The sequence below is a fragment of the Phalacrocorax aristotelis genome, chromosome 2 (genome assembly GCF_949628215.1).
Source record: "Phalacrocorax aristotelis chromosome 2, bGulAri2.1, whole genome shotgun sequence".
Lineage (NCBI taxonomy): Eukaryota > Metazoa > Chordata > Aves > Suliformes > Phalacrocoracidae > Phalacrocorax > Phalacrocorax aristotelis.
This window is the reverse complement of record NC_134277.1, coordinates 116532372-116546715: the sequence shown is the minus strand read 5'-3', so window position 1 is coordinate 116546715 and position 14344 is coordinate 116532372.

Genomic DNA, 14344 nt, shown 5'->3' with positions numbered 1-14344 from the left:
CTAAAAATATTCATATTGGTTTCTCCTGAGATTATAATTCTTACTTCTCTGTGTAAATATATATATGAAAATAAACATACACACACTATATGTATACATATCTCAATAAATATATAACTATATAGCCCTGCCCTCCGCTTTCCTTCTCTTCTCACAGACTGATCAGTCCCAGTGAGAGGACAGTAACTTTCCATCACAAATGCTTTTCCTGTGACTGTTTTTTGTTTTCTAAGCCTGCCACATGAAAATAGACATAATATTTTCATTTTGGTTGTCTATAAATAAATAGAAATTTGATTTCCAGAATGTGCCACAAGAGCAAATCAAATTGTTGTAGGATTACTACCCTTTTAAAAAATACTCTTATGATTTACATACAGATAACCCCTTACTTTAAAAAGTACTGTGATGATGAACTAAAATCTCTATTACACAGCGGTTAATTATAGCAGTTACAGGTTTGGTTGGTATTTGCTCCATTAGGTATCCATACCTCAAACCAATATGCTCACATCTTTTTGTTACATTCTCTTAAAGACATGATTAAAACTAAATCTTAGTCTTCATAGGTCTAAGACTGTGTCTGAAACCGTGCACGTGCCGAACTGAGGGGATAAGGAGCTATAGGAAGCCCTCTTCCTCCCCTGCCTGGCCTAACCCAGCAAGTAAAGACTGGTGTGCAGAATTCAGCTGCCAGCAGAGCTCCCCTGGGGATTGCATCCTTCTCCTCCTCCTCGGCGTAATGGCAGAAGATTGCTTTCCCTGAGGATTTTTCACAGAGACAGTCCATTTTAATATTAGCTTAGCTGGCAGAAGGCAGCAATGGCCCAAGGATAATGCTGGCAGTGTAGTCTGCAGGGAGAAAAGCACCTCTCTTCTCTACTGCTGAACCCCACTGCACCTCCTGAGATCATATTGGGACCTGCGGGTGGGTCACAAGTCAATGTGGACACTGTCAGCTTCTGCTGTCCCACCCCTCCTCCTTCACTTCAAGCTGCTGCTGGCTGTACAGCTCAATCCCTCGGCTTGAGGAAGGTGGGACCTAAAGCAAAGCATAGGCGGGACTTAACATCACCTGAGATTTGGATTTTGCCTGCCCTGAGCAAGCATTGTTAAGGCAGCACCACAACACAGAGGCAATCTCAACACAGTCTGAAAGGAAAATATGGAAAAATTTACTTTAATGCCCAGCGCAGATACCATTACGACTCGGAGCTTTAGCTGGCTCTGAGCTGGGACCCTCTGGCAGGGCAGCAGGGTGCTCGTGACCCTCAGTGTTGGGGCATGTGAGATGGTGCTGTCCCAGAGAGACGTTTTGGTCGTTAGTAGTTCCACTGGGATATCTGCTTATTTCACATGGGAACAAGCCTCCCTCCTCCATAGAGGGTGTGAGTAAGCTGTATGTCCAGATGATGGTCCAGACATAGCCTGTGGGAAGCTGGGATGCTGTTCCATGAGAAGCACACCTTGCTATACTTTACCTATGTCTTTTTCTATACTCTTTCTTTAAGTCACAGCTGTGGTTCAGTGCACCTCTGCTCCTACTAGGTGTGCTGCTCTTCCCGTGCCTTCTAGACATATGGACCAAGCCTTGAAGCTGCCTTTCAGTTTTAAAATTTCAGTATGGGGGAAAGGGGTTCTGGCCCTTGGTGAGGACTGTCCATGCAGCATGCATGAATGCTGGGTGTGCTGACCTGGAACAGATTGTGCCAGACCATTTTGCATTTGGGTCACTGTATTGACTGCTTGCTTTACCCGGCATGTTTCACTGTTCATTTCCCTCGTATGTGCTTTGGAAATCCCTGCTCCAGAAATGTCTACCTGCTGAGTGAGCAGGCTGAATATTAGGTGGAAGCTAGAGACATCTTTGCTCCTTTTCTAAAGACATGCAGAGTCAGAGGGTGTGGTGGGTTGATGGTGGCTGGATGCCAGGTGCCCACCAAAGCCTCTATTACTCCCCTCCTCAGCTGGGCAGGGGAGAGAAAATATAACAGCATAGAAGGGGTAGCAGGAGTCCCGTGCACTTTCTCCTGAGTTGGTCTCCTTGGAAGATACATGTGCCTGTCTGCCTCTCTGCAGTACCTTCCTCCCTTCCCTTCCCTGTCTCCTGTGACTCACTGACCCCATGTTCATGGTGGCTTTGCTGTCTCAAGGAACTTACCCAAGGAGAAGGAACTGCACGTCTGAGCACAGGGAGAGACAAGGGACCATGGGTCTTTTCCGTTACCCCAGTCCAGAGAAGAGACTTCATGCAAGACAGAGATGCTCTGGCTTTAGAGAGGAGACTGGGGATACAGGAACAAGCCAGGGATATGGGTGCCTTGGAAAAAGGGGGGACCAGGCCAAACTGTGCAAAGTGCTGCAGAATGGGACACAAGGCTTGCAAGGAAAGTCACATGGTGGTATCAGCACCTGGCAGTATTGTTCTGGGCTGGGAACGCTTCTGCACCATACTCCATGGAGCTGGTGCATTATCCATGGCTCCTGTGTCACGACTTTTAAATTACTATGTTCCTCCAAGTTTTAATTTTTTTCTTACCGTGAGGCTGTTCGGTGGAATGAAATCCTAACTTGCATCCATCTGGGGGCCAAAAATGTCAGCGGGTGCTGAAAAGTGGTCTCTGATGAGGGATCAATATATTGAGATATGCTGCACACTCCTGCTGGTACAGGTCTCTGAGACAGAGGCTGTTCCTTCTTTGTGGTAGCAATAGTCACACCTGCACGTGGGTGGTGGATGTCAGTACGGTGTGATACGGACAGGGACGGATGCCTGTCCCCATCGCACAGGCAGGGCTCCGACCGAGTGAGCTTTCTGCCTATTGAAGTACCTGCAGGAGCACAGCTCGGACAGAGGCAAATGGGAGATGACAATACAGAGAAGAAGAGGAAGCCCAATGACGTTGGCTGCTCAGCTTGCAAACGTCATGAGGTAAACCCAAGCTTGTCCCCAGGGACATCTCCAAAGCAGAGCAGCCCTCTGGAACTGACAAGTTTATTGCCTTTTTTTTTTTTTTTTTTTTTGCCATTGCCTCTTCCATGGAAAGCATTAGAAATCAGGAAGGATTTTTTTTTTCTTACCCTTTTTTTCAACCTATGGCTGCAACCGAAGCCTTCAGCACAGGACTGTGTCAAAGCCCCAGCTGTGCGTGCATCTCGTGTGACAGGGCTGCCTCATATCAGTGCATGGCTTAAAAAAGCTTACTTTAAAAAGCTGCTTTGCGGGGAAAGTGAGAGCGTGGACCAGCTATTCACGCTTAGCAATGCTTGCAAAGTGAAGCTGTCTCACTTGGAACCAAAAGGCAGACAAGTGCATAAGGCTGACCTGCTTCCACTGTGTCGCTTCTTTTCCTAGCGGGAGGACACAAGGCATCACCTGTGAAGTTTGCTGTCTCCGCCCAGTCGGGCAGCGTGTTCCAAGCAGCATCACAGCCAACACAGCCAGTCATCCTGGCATTTGCTGAGGCGACTTTCTCCTTGATACCATGTCTCGGGAATTTTAAAGGGAAATTTAAAGGATCTCGGGAATTTTAAAGGGTTTGAAAGCTTCCCACTGCTTTCCTTGCTCAGGAAGGTTTTTCCTGTGCTAGTTTATGGTTTTGATGTCAGAGCAAACAGGTGCTTTTTTAGAAACAGGTCAGAATTCCAAGACTTGTAGGAAATACTCTCTGCACTGTTTAACAGCCCAAGCTAAGCACTCAAACTGTCCCTGTGAATAACCTGAGCCGTTCCCCCATTCAGGGCACTTCTTTCTCACACTGAGAGCTCTCTCGCAGCATAAGTGGCAGGACACCATCTGTGCACAAGCTGGAGAAACTTATGTAAATATTGCTGCTTTGGGGGTGTTATTTAGAAGGTGCTGGGCTAAATGATTTATTAGTGTGCCTAGCACTGATGCTGAGAGGGTTCTTCTCAGGTTGGCTTTTATCACTGACACCTCCTTATGGGGTCTCGCTTACTGGAAAATTCCTAGTAACTGGATAGTGGGAGGGACCTGCAGCCCCAGGTCATGTAGCTGATGATCTTCTGCTCGAAGCTGTGTAATCCCTCGCAGCATGAGAGAACAAAACCCACAGGTAAGGCCATCCTGGAGGCATGGCCCTGTGCAAGTGAAATTAGATGGGAGAAGATGCAGCTCAAAGTTTCTCTCTCCGTAGTTTTTTTTTTTTGTTTTCTTATTTTTGCATAGGGTCTGAGTTAGAGGTGTCAGTGCAGCAGCCAGAAATTACTTCCCCCGTACAGATCCCTCAGCAGCTAGCAGCAGAGACAGGGCGCACCCCATGCATCTTGTAAGCCTTCCCTGTTTAAGGGAAATCCTTCATTTAGAAACCCCAATGGTCTAAAACTCATTTAATACCAAACTTTAGGTCATTCATTCATCCCCACTGCTTTCAGCAGAGCAGAGCCCCGGACACGGGGAGTCTTGTTTTAACATTCATAAAACTTTATTTTTTGGGGGTTGCTGGATGCAGCAGCCCAGCAGGCAAGGATAGCTTGTAGCCCGGCTGAGCACGAGCCCCCAGTAGGCGCACACACAAAGCCTGTACACACGTGGCCATTCAGCATGACCCAGAACACCCAGAACTTGGACAAGCAGCACAAACAGCTTTAGTCCTGTCCCCCTCTGTGTCTGGTCAGGATGAAGGTGCGTCAGTGGGAAATACATACATACACACTATGAGGACAGCATCTGTCCTCATACATCCAGTTTACCCAGTAGCTGCTGGCACCTGGGGGGCACACATGCCCCCGAGGTCCCCAGCCCCACTCCAGTTGCAGGCAGACAGACCCCCTTGTGTGTACACACATACACACAGAGGCTATGGACTCCTCCAGTAACCAGACATGAACACCCTGGCTGGCCCTGGAAGCTCACCTCTTCCTTTGCACAGACACACGCTTATGCGTGTGTAGGCAGACGGGTCTCACAGTGGACCCCAGACCCCACAGTCCCTCCCTGAGTTGGCCTGGACCCCCTGTACCTGCCAGTAGCCATCTCCTCCAGCTGGCTCACAGGCAGGGACACATACGCATCTGGCTCAGGCTTACCTCCGCTTTGATACGTGGCTCCCAAGCCACCTACCCCACTAGCCTGCCAGGAACAGTAGGGACCCGCCCCCCAACCCATGGAAATAGAAATGGGGTTTAATGAGCAGGACAGACAGCAGCGATGAGATGCCGGGCATGGCCAGCCAAGTGTACTGACCAGACGCTGTTGATGTGCACTGGCCTCTTATCCCATAATTTTTCCACACTCGTCATTCCCCAAACCACCATGATCCCTCCCTTTCACCACTTGTGGTTCTTCCCCATAACATCCTATAAGTTTGTGCAATCCCAAGATGCTGTTCCCCTGCGTCCCATAATGTGCCGCCCCGCCTCAGACTGTGAGGTGCTCGGGAGAGCCTCTTCTGTTGTCTCACCCTGACAGATGTCACCCCCGGCCCATGGGGCTGAGGCTGCCCTGGGTCAGCCCCGCAAGGGGCAGAGAGGGACTCATGTCCCCAGGTGAGGTTATTAGGGTTTCCCCACCTGCTCTCATGCCTCCGCGCTTCTCTGTAGAGGGGGGGTGAGCCTTTTGTCACATAACAACACCAGGTCTGACACACGGAAAACTTTTTGCCCTCCCAGGTTATTTTGAAAGCTTTGCTTAAATAAAAGCAGAAATTTATACAACCATTTGATGGAGCTTTAGTGATGCAACAACTGTGGGCTTGGCAGTGCGATTGTGACCCTCAAAAGCATTGCAGCAGTGAAAGTGGAATGGTCTGAAAACACAACCAAAATATCTAAATGCACACATGTAAGTAGTAAAAGAGAAAGAGCTCAGAAGGGCTGTCAGCAGGCCAGGAAAATCCTGGAATTTCACGTGTTGAAACTTCATCAAACCTCCTTGATATAAAGTTACATGCAGGCCACGTCTGAGCAATGATTGAATGTCTATTATCCCAATGCCTTAAAAATTGAATAAGCTAGTGAATGGGCAGTTCGGAAGTCATCCCTGGAAAATTGTCCCCTTCAGCATCAGCCATGGCCAAGGAACATCAGGTCCTTTGTGTTGTAGCTTTTTTTTATCTTTCAAAAGAGAGAGAGATGTGCAGAGCAGCAGATTTCTGCTTGAGGTCTGCGGGGACAGCAGCCACAGACATAATCACATTATTTTATTTTTCCCTGACATTTTTCCACTGGCATGATTTATTCTTGGTTACTATATAGCATAAATACATAAAAAAGATGCAGTTCCCTCTGCCTGAGTGGTAAAAAACACAGAAAAAGAGGCAACCAAGATTCAAAATACAGTAAGACAATTTGAAATATTTGATTCAACAGCCACCAGTTGTATGACGGCTCAAGGAAAGCCACCAAAGTAGGTTAATCCAGATTGGTGAACTTTGAAAGTGGCTGTAGAATAGGTCAGGATCTGATATAAAGGTTCTTGGCCATCGTTATGTTAACGTGCTTCTCTGGGGAAACTCTGGGGAAACAGAATACTTTCACACAAAGCTCCCTCCACATGGGCTGTCCTCTGCCAGTGCCCCATCCTACGGCCAAGCTTTTTGCAATGAGATGTGAATTACAGCACCTTGCTTTCTAATTGCTCAACTCCATCGCGTTTCAGAGCATCTTGAGTCTCTTGCCCTTTGAAACAAGATCCCTTTTTGAAAACATTTCAAGTTAGTCTGAACCGAAAGCCTGAATCCAGAATTGTGAAAGATGGGAAATTGCTGAGGAAAATATTTTACGACAAGGAACGCAGATGACAGCTCTTGGCAGGCAAGCATCAGTTTTGGTCCCGAAAAGGTACATACACCTAGGACTTGGAACCAAGCTGAGCAGATTAAAGCAGGGTGCTACCTCTAGGTAGCAAATTGGACTGGCAGAAAGTAGCGTTTGTTTTGGGGAGACGCCTGTGAGTCTCGTAACTGTGCGTTGAAGGCAGTTCCCCGTAGGAGAATGACTCAGTGCTTACTACAGCTTGTGGGTGTCTTTGCCTGGTGTAACAAGAGCTACCACGGGTTATGGGGACATGGGGGAGAGCCCCTAGAGTAGGTCATGTCAAGTTTACACACCCATTTGGAATAATCGTTTGTAGCCTCTTTGTAATTAATGCCTGAAGTCTTAGTGTTCGTATTCTCATGTCCTTCCCAGTTCAGTCCTAGGATAAACAAATTCTGCAGAAGTTTTCTTCTGATAAAGCCCAAAAGATCCATTTTTATACATTATGAATTGGAAACAGTTTTCATCTCAAAGGGAAATATATTTTTTTAAAAATTGTTTCAGTGCTAGTTCACATTTGCTTTAAGGAACATAAATGCCTTCAATAATGAACCCCTTTCTGTAAGGAGATAATATATGCAGTAACTTTAAGCTGGCACAGCCTGGTGACCACCATTCTCCACGGCACAAACCTGTCTTTTTAAAAAAGTATTGATCACATTTAATGACTTATGAAATCTTAGCCTCCGTAGTGCTGTGTTAGAACTGTTTGGTCACCTAACCTCTTGACAAAGTTTTCACAAAAGCCTTACAGAAGGCTTATTCTTAGCACGGAGAAGAGCCTTCACAAAGCCTTGACGAGTGCAGTTGTAGAGCAGCTTACCGGCAAGCACCGCTGACCTTAGACTCCCCTGGCCCAATGCTCCTCATCAACTAAGGCAGAAGTTGGAGCAGATGAGACGTAATGCAATTTCTTTCTCAGGAATGCACAGTACTTTTCAACAGTCCCTAAGAAAATACTCTGTGTCAACACTCGGAAGCTGAGGAATAAAAAGGGCTTTTTCACATGCCCCCCCCCCCGCCCCAACGGTTAACTCTTTCAACACAGGCTTGAGAAGAACAGTCATATTTCCGATGATTTAATGCTTCTCTTTTATAGACCAAGAGAGAAGTATGGCTAAAAACATATACTTCAAAACTTTTTATATTTCCTTTTTTCCTTGCTTAAGTGTCAAATTATTAGGACTAAACTTCAAAAGTCCCATTGATTTGTCTGAATGATTTGCCAAGCATGTAACAATTTATTAGCAATTAATAGAGCGCATTTGGCAGGCTAGCAAACTGAAAAGCATTCAGTTGATACCCAGCAAGAGAATCACTTCAGAAACGCATATAAAGAGCACAGTAATTTCAGAGAGTGTTGTCATGATGAGTTTGAGTTTCTTGTCTGCTTCTATGAATTTGACAGTAACGATACAAACTGAATTGCATTAGGACAGAGTGAAATACCTCAAGAAGCCAAACAGTTCAAACCCAATCCTTTTAGATGTAATTTTGTGGAAAATTTTGGCTTTTCGTTCCGAAGTGAAACTCTACTACAATTTGAGACACTGGATGTTTCCATGGAATAGAAACAGGAAAGCAGCTTTTCTGATTTGCAACTATTAGTGTCTTGGTTCTAATTATATTCGTCCTTACACTTGTGTGATAAGGTGTCTGTACTTTTGCAAACTAGCTTAAGTAAAAGAAAATTTGAATTAAAATAATTGCCTCTTCTAGGATATCTGTTCAACATTAAAAGAATATCAACTCATTATCTGATACACGTTATCCAAGATAATATCAGCTTTAAGGTTTTTTTTTTTTCCATTTTATGCTTCTTTTCAATTGCAGCTTAAATTCCCAAGCTCTCTGAAATGGTGAGTCATTAGGAATGTCATTTCAAAGACTGTATTTAATCTCTCTATCTTTTCCCACAACTGATTTACCCAAGGGCACGAGTAAAGCACGTGTAACAGATTCCCAAAGGCCTCCAAATCATTATTTCTTTCTTCTCCAGACTTATTTTATTCTCACTTTATTTAAAACTGTTCTAAAAAGAGTCACCGAGTTGGTAATTTTGACTGTGAGGGAATTGGGTGGCTTTTATCACCACATGGGTTTGAGCTGATGACTGGATCTGAATTTTGGCTCCTCTGCTTCTTGTGTCTGATGTGTCTGATCCACAGCATAGTCCCATCTATTTTTACTGTCTTTGGAGCTCAGGCATATAAAGGTCTTGCCTTTTCTACCACTATGGGATTTTTTTTAAAGCCTTCTCCACATGAAACTGTTGGCTAAGTATAAACAATATTAGGTAAGGTATTAAGTAAGTGAAAATTAATTCATTCAAAACAGTTATCAAAGTTGGTGAATATCAAACATAAGAGAACAAAAAACCTAAATGACCTCTACTCTGAAGTTTAAAGTCCTAGGTAAGAACACCAAGGATGTTCTACGTGAACTAGTCAGAAATAAGAAGGAAAAAAAGGGAGATCTTCTGTATTTCCAAATTGTCGTTAAGATTATATTTATTCTGCTACAGTAGTTGAAATGTATTAATACGCGTCATCAACCCATGGAAGTGGTATCTTCGGAGAAGAAATGGGTAGAATAGAGATAGACATGGGAATCTTCCTACCATTATTTCTGGGGATATTTTCCTCCTTTTTCTTGTCTGAATCTCTCATGTGTGTCACCAGATTGTGTTTAAAACTTTGCATGTGCATTGGCTAGCTCCACGCGTAGCCACTTATTGACATAGAAAGCATGTACCAGATGTTACTGTTCGGATCTGGTAACATATTCTAGTTTGAGGACACCTTCCCAATAAATACATGCTTTTAGCTTAAATCAGCTTCCCCGTCTGTAATGAAAAACTTTTCTCCCGTATTGACCTTAAGCTCCAATTAATTTTCCTAACAAGATGCTAAAAAGGAGCCTTGGCTACCGATGAGACTCTGATCAGCCTTTTTCATGGCTGCAGCTCAATGCAGACAAAAACCACCCAAGGGCAAGCGGTCTTCAAATGTCCTCAAAATTCCTGCTGGGCAGGGTTATCTCCCACCATTGCCAAGTGTGGGAGACAGACATCTCGCTGTCCTTGACTGGCACCTCCCAGGGCTTCCCTTCACAAGGAACATGATGCAATAACTCCTGGGGGTCCATGTGGCTCTGCTGTGATGACACTTGCACCTCAAGCACTGTGCCCAGGATGTGTGTCCTAAAAGTATTCTAAAGAGGAGAAGCACATTAAAGAGTGGGAGACAAAAGACACAAATGTAAGCCAGGAAAAATCTCATACTATATGGCCATCAAGGGGAGAAGAGATTTATCTATATTTACAGCATTCATAATTTCAAACCTGACAGTCAAAATGCATTGTGTATTTTTACAGCACATCCTTGTTCTAAGACACACCATATGAACCCGTGCTGACCCATCACTTTGTAACCTGTAAAATAATTCACATAAGACAACACTGTATATATCAGCTACGGCACACCTTTTCTCCATGTGCTGACATACAGGAAGGCAAATTGTCCTCCAAGACTGCACGCAAAGCACAGACTAAAGAAGCAAGAGGAATTCTGAGAAAAATGCTTTGCATTTCAAGTTTTTAATCCAATAAAACTGTTCTACATGGGCACGAAACAAGCTTTGTCCATCTTCCTCTGAGTAAACTTCGGGCTTGTTTTTCTGCACTGTCTTGCTCCCTCCCTTGGTAGTTGTTGTACTTAGTTGTACACAGAGAATGCTCCTGGAAATTTTATGCGCACTCTGTGCAGGAACAAAGTGAAGAGTGAACCTGTTCAGACCGAGCGGTCTTTCTGTGCTAACACACACAAAAAAAGGTATCATAAGTTCTTTCTTCCAAATTTTCCACAGCTAATTAATTTAAATACAGCAAAGCCCTTTCTTTGAGGATCAGGGTCAAGGCCAGGCTGGTTTTATTGTTGATTATGTCTAAAAAGAAGAGTCCACTGATACCCCATGATGTATCAACAGCTAGCACCTCACCACTCTCTTGTCCTCCTCTTTTTCCTCTGCCTGTAATTTTGTCCTCTTGTATTGGGTTTTTTTCTTGGACAGAGTTTCCATTAATCAGCAGACAGACATTGTCTCCCTCCTGCTTCATTAGGGACGAGCCATTCATCCTTGCAGCATGAGAAAGGCAAAGTTCAAAAGCACAACTGATTTAAAACAACGGATAACCAAGTTGGCCTTGCAGGCAGCACAGGAAACACAGCTTGCCTATGGACATTTTAACCACAATCTGACTTCTGCGCTCCAAGCAGTCCAAGAAATGGCTTATGATCAAAGGCTTGCTCTTCAGGCTGAGGTGTGTTTGCGGGTTGGACAGACAGTGTTCTGGATGCGCTAAAGCCAGCAACTTGCCATCTTTTTGTTTTTGGGAATGACAGTAGGCCACTGACTTGAAGGCCAAATTGGGTGCATGCCAGTGTCTTAACATCACAAACTTGCATATATGCTAAGTATTGCTAGGAATACAGGGGCGACACTCTGTGCCCCAGTACTCTAGAAGAAGCTCTGCTGGAACCCCTGAGTGTCACCTTGGATGTGAATTAAGAAAAGCTGACTTTCAGAAATCACTTCAACCAATTCCATGGGGGTCATTTTTGATGATGTCAAATGGATGGGTCTGTAGATACTACTGTCTCCTTGGGGGTTGTTGCTACGACAGATTCTTATAAACAGAAATGGGATGAGGCTGCTATGAGAACATGAAGTTGTCAAATTCTCCCTGTGAGGGGTAATGTGGTAGCATCATATATCTATGTATTCATTAAAAAAGATGCACAAATCCTAGCATTAAGTACCCTACGCTTTCCCTTATTTCATAAAATGAGAAGAGGTAGCATGTAGAGACACCTGAATCCCAAGACACTGTCACAGACAAGGAGAGGAAACTGGAAGATCGCTGTGGCTGTCCTGGCGTGAGTGTGAGATGGTGGAGGTATGACCCAACAGGCACTGCTATTCAGAGATTGCCATTTGGATGCTCACACCTGAATACACTTAAAGAAATCCCCACCCACCACCTCAGCTTGTGAGTAGTGACTTTGTGTAAGAAAGTATATGAATATTTGGCTCATAAACATTGGTTTTAGTTAATTATTCCAATCTCCTCCAAAGACACTAACCCACTTCAGCTTACAGCTTTTATCCGAAATTCTATTTCTTCACTGCTTACAGATGTGGAGAAAAACAGCTCCCGGAACACAGTCCACATCCCTGACAGCACAACTGACCGCAACTGCAATGTGCTGCCATAATATAGGTAAGCCATAATTAGAAACTGCAATTAGAAATTACTGCAAATTGAAATCCATAACTGAATTTCTAAGATCTATAAATTTCAGTCTTTCTTTTTGGTACAAAAAGCTGCTCAGAGTTCTGGTATTTCTTTAGAAATTTCTCTTACTTGTGGTCTGTCTCAGCTGTTCTGTTTCTATTCTTGTTTCTAGACTTTTAATTGATCTCTTACTTGTCAAGATGAAGTTTGGTTCTCAATAGTGAAATATTTTTTCTGGCATTAGAACAGCTGGGCAACAGATCTAAATTTTCAAAGGCAACTGAAGTCTTAAAAAAATTGGCTAACTGAAGAGGAAAAAAATGGTAGTTCTTATATATTGTTTTACATATAAAAGCAGTTCCTTACCGTCCTCTAGTGGAACAGTAGATCCGCATGGACGCTAACTGCCTTTCAAAAAAAAAGCATGTATTGCTAAAATATTCAGTTAGATGCTATTCACTCTTATGTACCAAAAATCCCTGCAAAGCATCTCTTGTATTTTTCAGTTGAAATGCTAATGAACTCTGAAGTAAGCAGAAGTTAGCGGCAAATGGCAGAGTCTAAATAATGGCACATTTCAGCAAGCTTTACAACTATAAATCTGTGGACTCAGGATACACATCATATGTTTAGTGACACAACTCTTAATCTATTCCTAAGTTGGCAGGTGCAGTCCTAAAGCTGTGGTACATCACATTTTGAAGGGGAAAAGGTATCTCAGATAGTAGGACTCCCTAGTAAATACACTGTGGAATTTTGGCAGTAGGGAAGATGTAGTACGGCCAGACTAAGGGACACCTACTGAAACACAGATACTTCCCCATGGATACTCTCCCAGCTTTCTGTAAGCTAGACTTCAAGAACTCCTGAGACAGTAGTAGTATCTTTAACACATCCTTGAGGACTTCCTTCTACCTTATAGTCTTTTTCTTGTATCCATAACATCCTGCAGCAGTTCTATAGCATAATCCAAGGTTCAGCTGTGTTATGTAGGAAGATGCTCTTTTCTGCTTGTACCTAAACCTGCTGCCTGATGCCCCTCAGTGAGCAACACCTCCTGTTTACCATTTCCACACTTCATTACTTTGTTGGCATCTATAACACCCCTTCTTCTACGTCTCCTTTTCAGATTGAATCTTACCTTCTGCTTTGCGAATTCCCTCCTTCTGTTCTATATTCTAGATCTACTTGTACAGTAAATAATTTAACCAACCTTCTACTTTGCTCTCCACCCTTTCTCACAACACTTACAAATAGGCTGAATATAACAGGTCTTAGCTGAACCCCACAGTAATTTCTTCCTGCTATGGTGATTTGATGTCTCTAAAGAGGTATGATCTATCACCAAATCTATGTTTATACCATGACACATTGGTTCTACTATGAGCTGTCAGATGAACCACCCTTTCACACCTTCAAAGAGTCTAAGACAACCAGCAGAATGACTGGCCTTTAAAAAGTATCGATTCTTCATTGTATTTACCCATAGGTCTGCAAATCTTGTTCATTACACTCCTACCCATAACCCAACTGTTCCTAGTACTCCATAAAACTAATCAAGCTGCAGCTCCACTGACCTCCTTGAAGCCTTTTTAAAAAGCATTGTCACTTTGTACTCCCTGACCATCAAAGCTGCTTTAAGTGACAGGTTCCATGCTACAGTGAGGGAGTTCAACAGTTTCTTCTCTCACTTTCGAATCCATGAGAGTAGCCTCCAGTCCTGGCCGCTTGCTGACACTCATTTCATTGACCTTTTCTGCTATTTCAGTTTACAACAGCTCTTCCCATCCTCCCTGCAAATAGAGGTTCTTTAGCACTTCCAAAAAGAACATCAGTGCAAAAATTCCAGCTTTTGTCGCCTTTAAGTGTTCCCATTGTAGTTTGATCATTTACCCTACAACGTACTGTGAAGTTTACTCTTTCTGACAGTTTTTAAAAATAGGATTTATAATTAATTCTTTAAGAACCTTCTTCATATAGCCTACTTTATAGCAAAATTTACTCCTGATGAGTTACAATGTGCCTCCACTTCTCTTTTTGTGGCTACAACTTCTACTTTGTAAAGGCTTTCCCTAGTTATAAGCAGCCTCCTACCTTACTTTCTTTCTCAAAAACTTTGTTTTGATGGATAAATATTTACTGACAGCATGCAAAGGTTGTCTTAAAACAGTTTTCAAGATACCTGCAAGAATTCTACCTTTTTGGGAACTCCTGTTAATTTTCTTCAAAGTTTTCTAATTTTCAGGAAACTAGACTCACCTTGGCATGGAT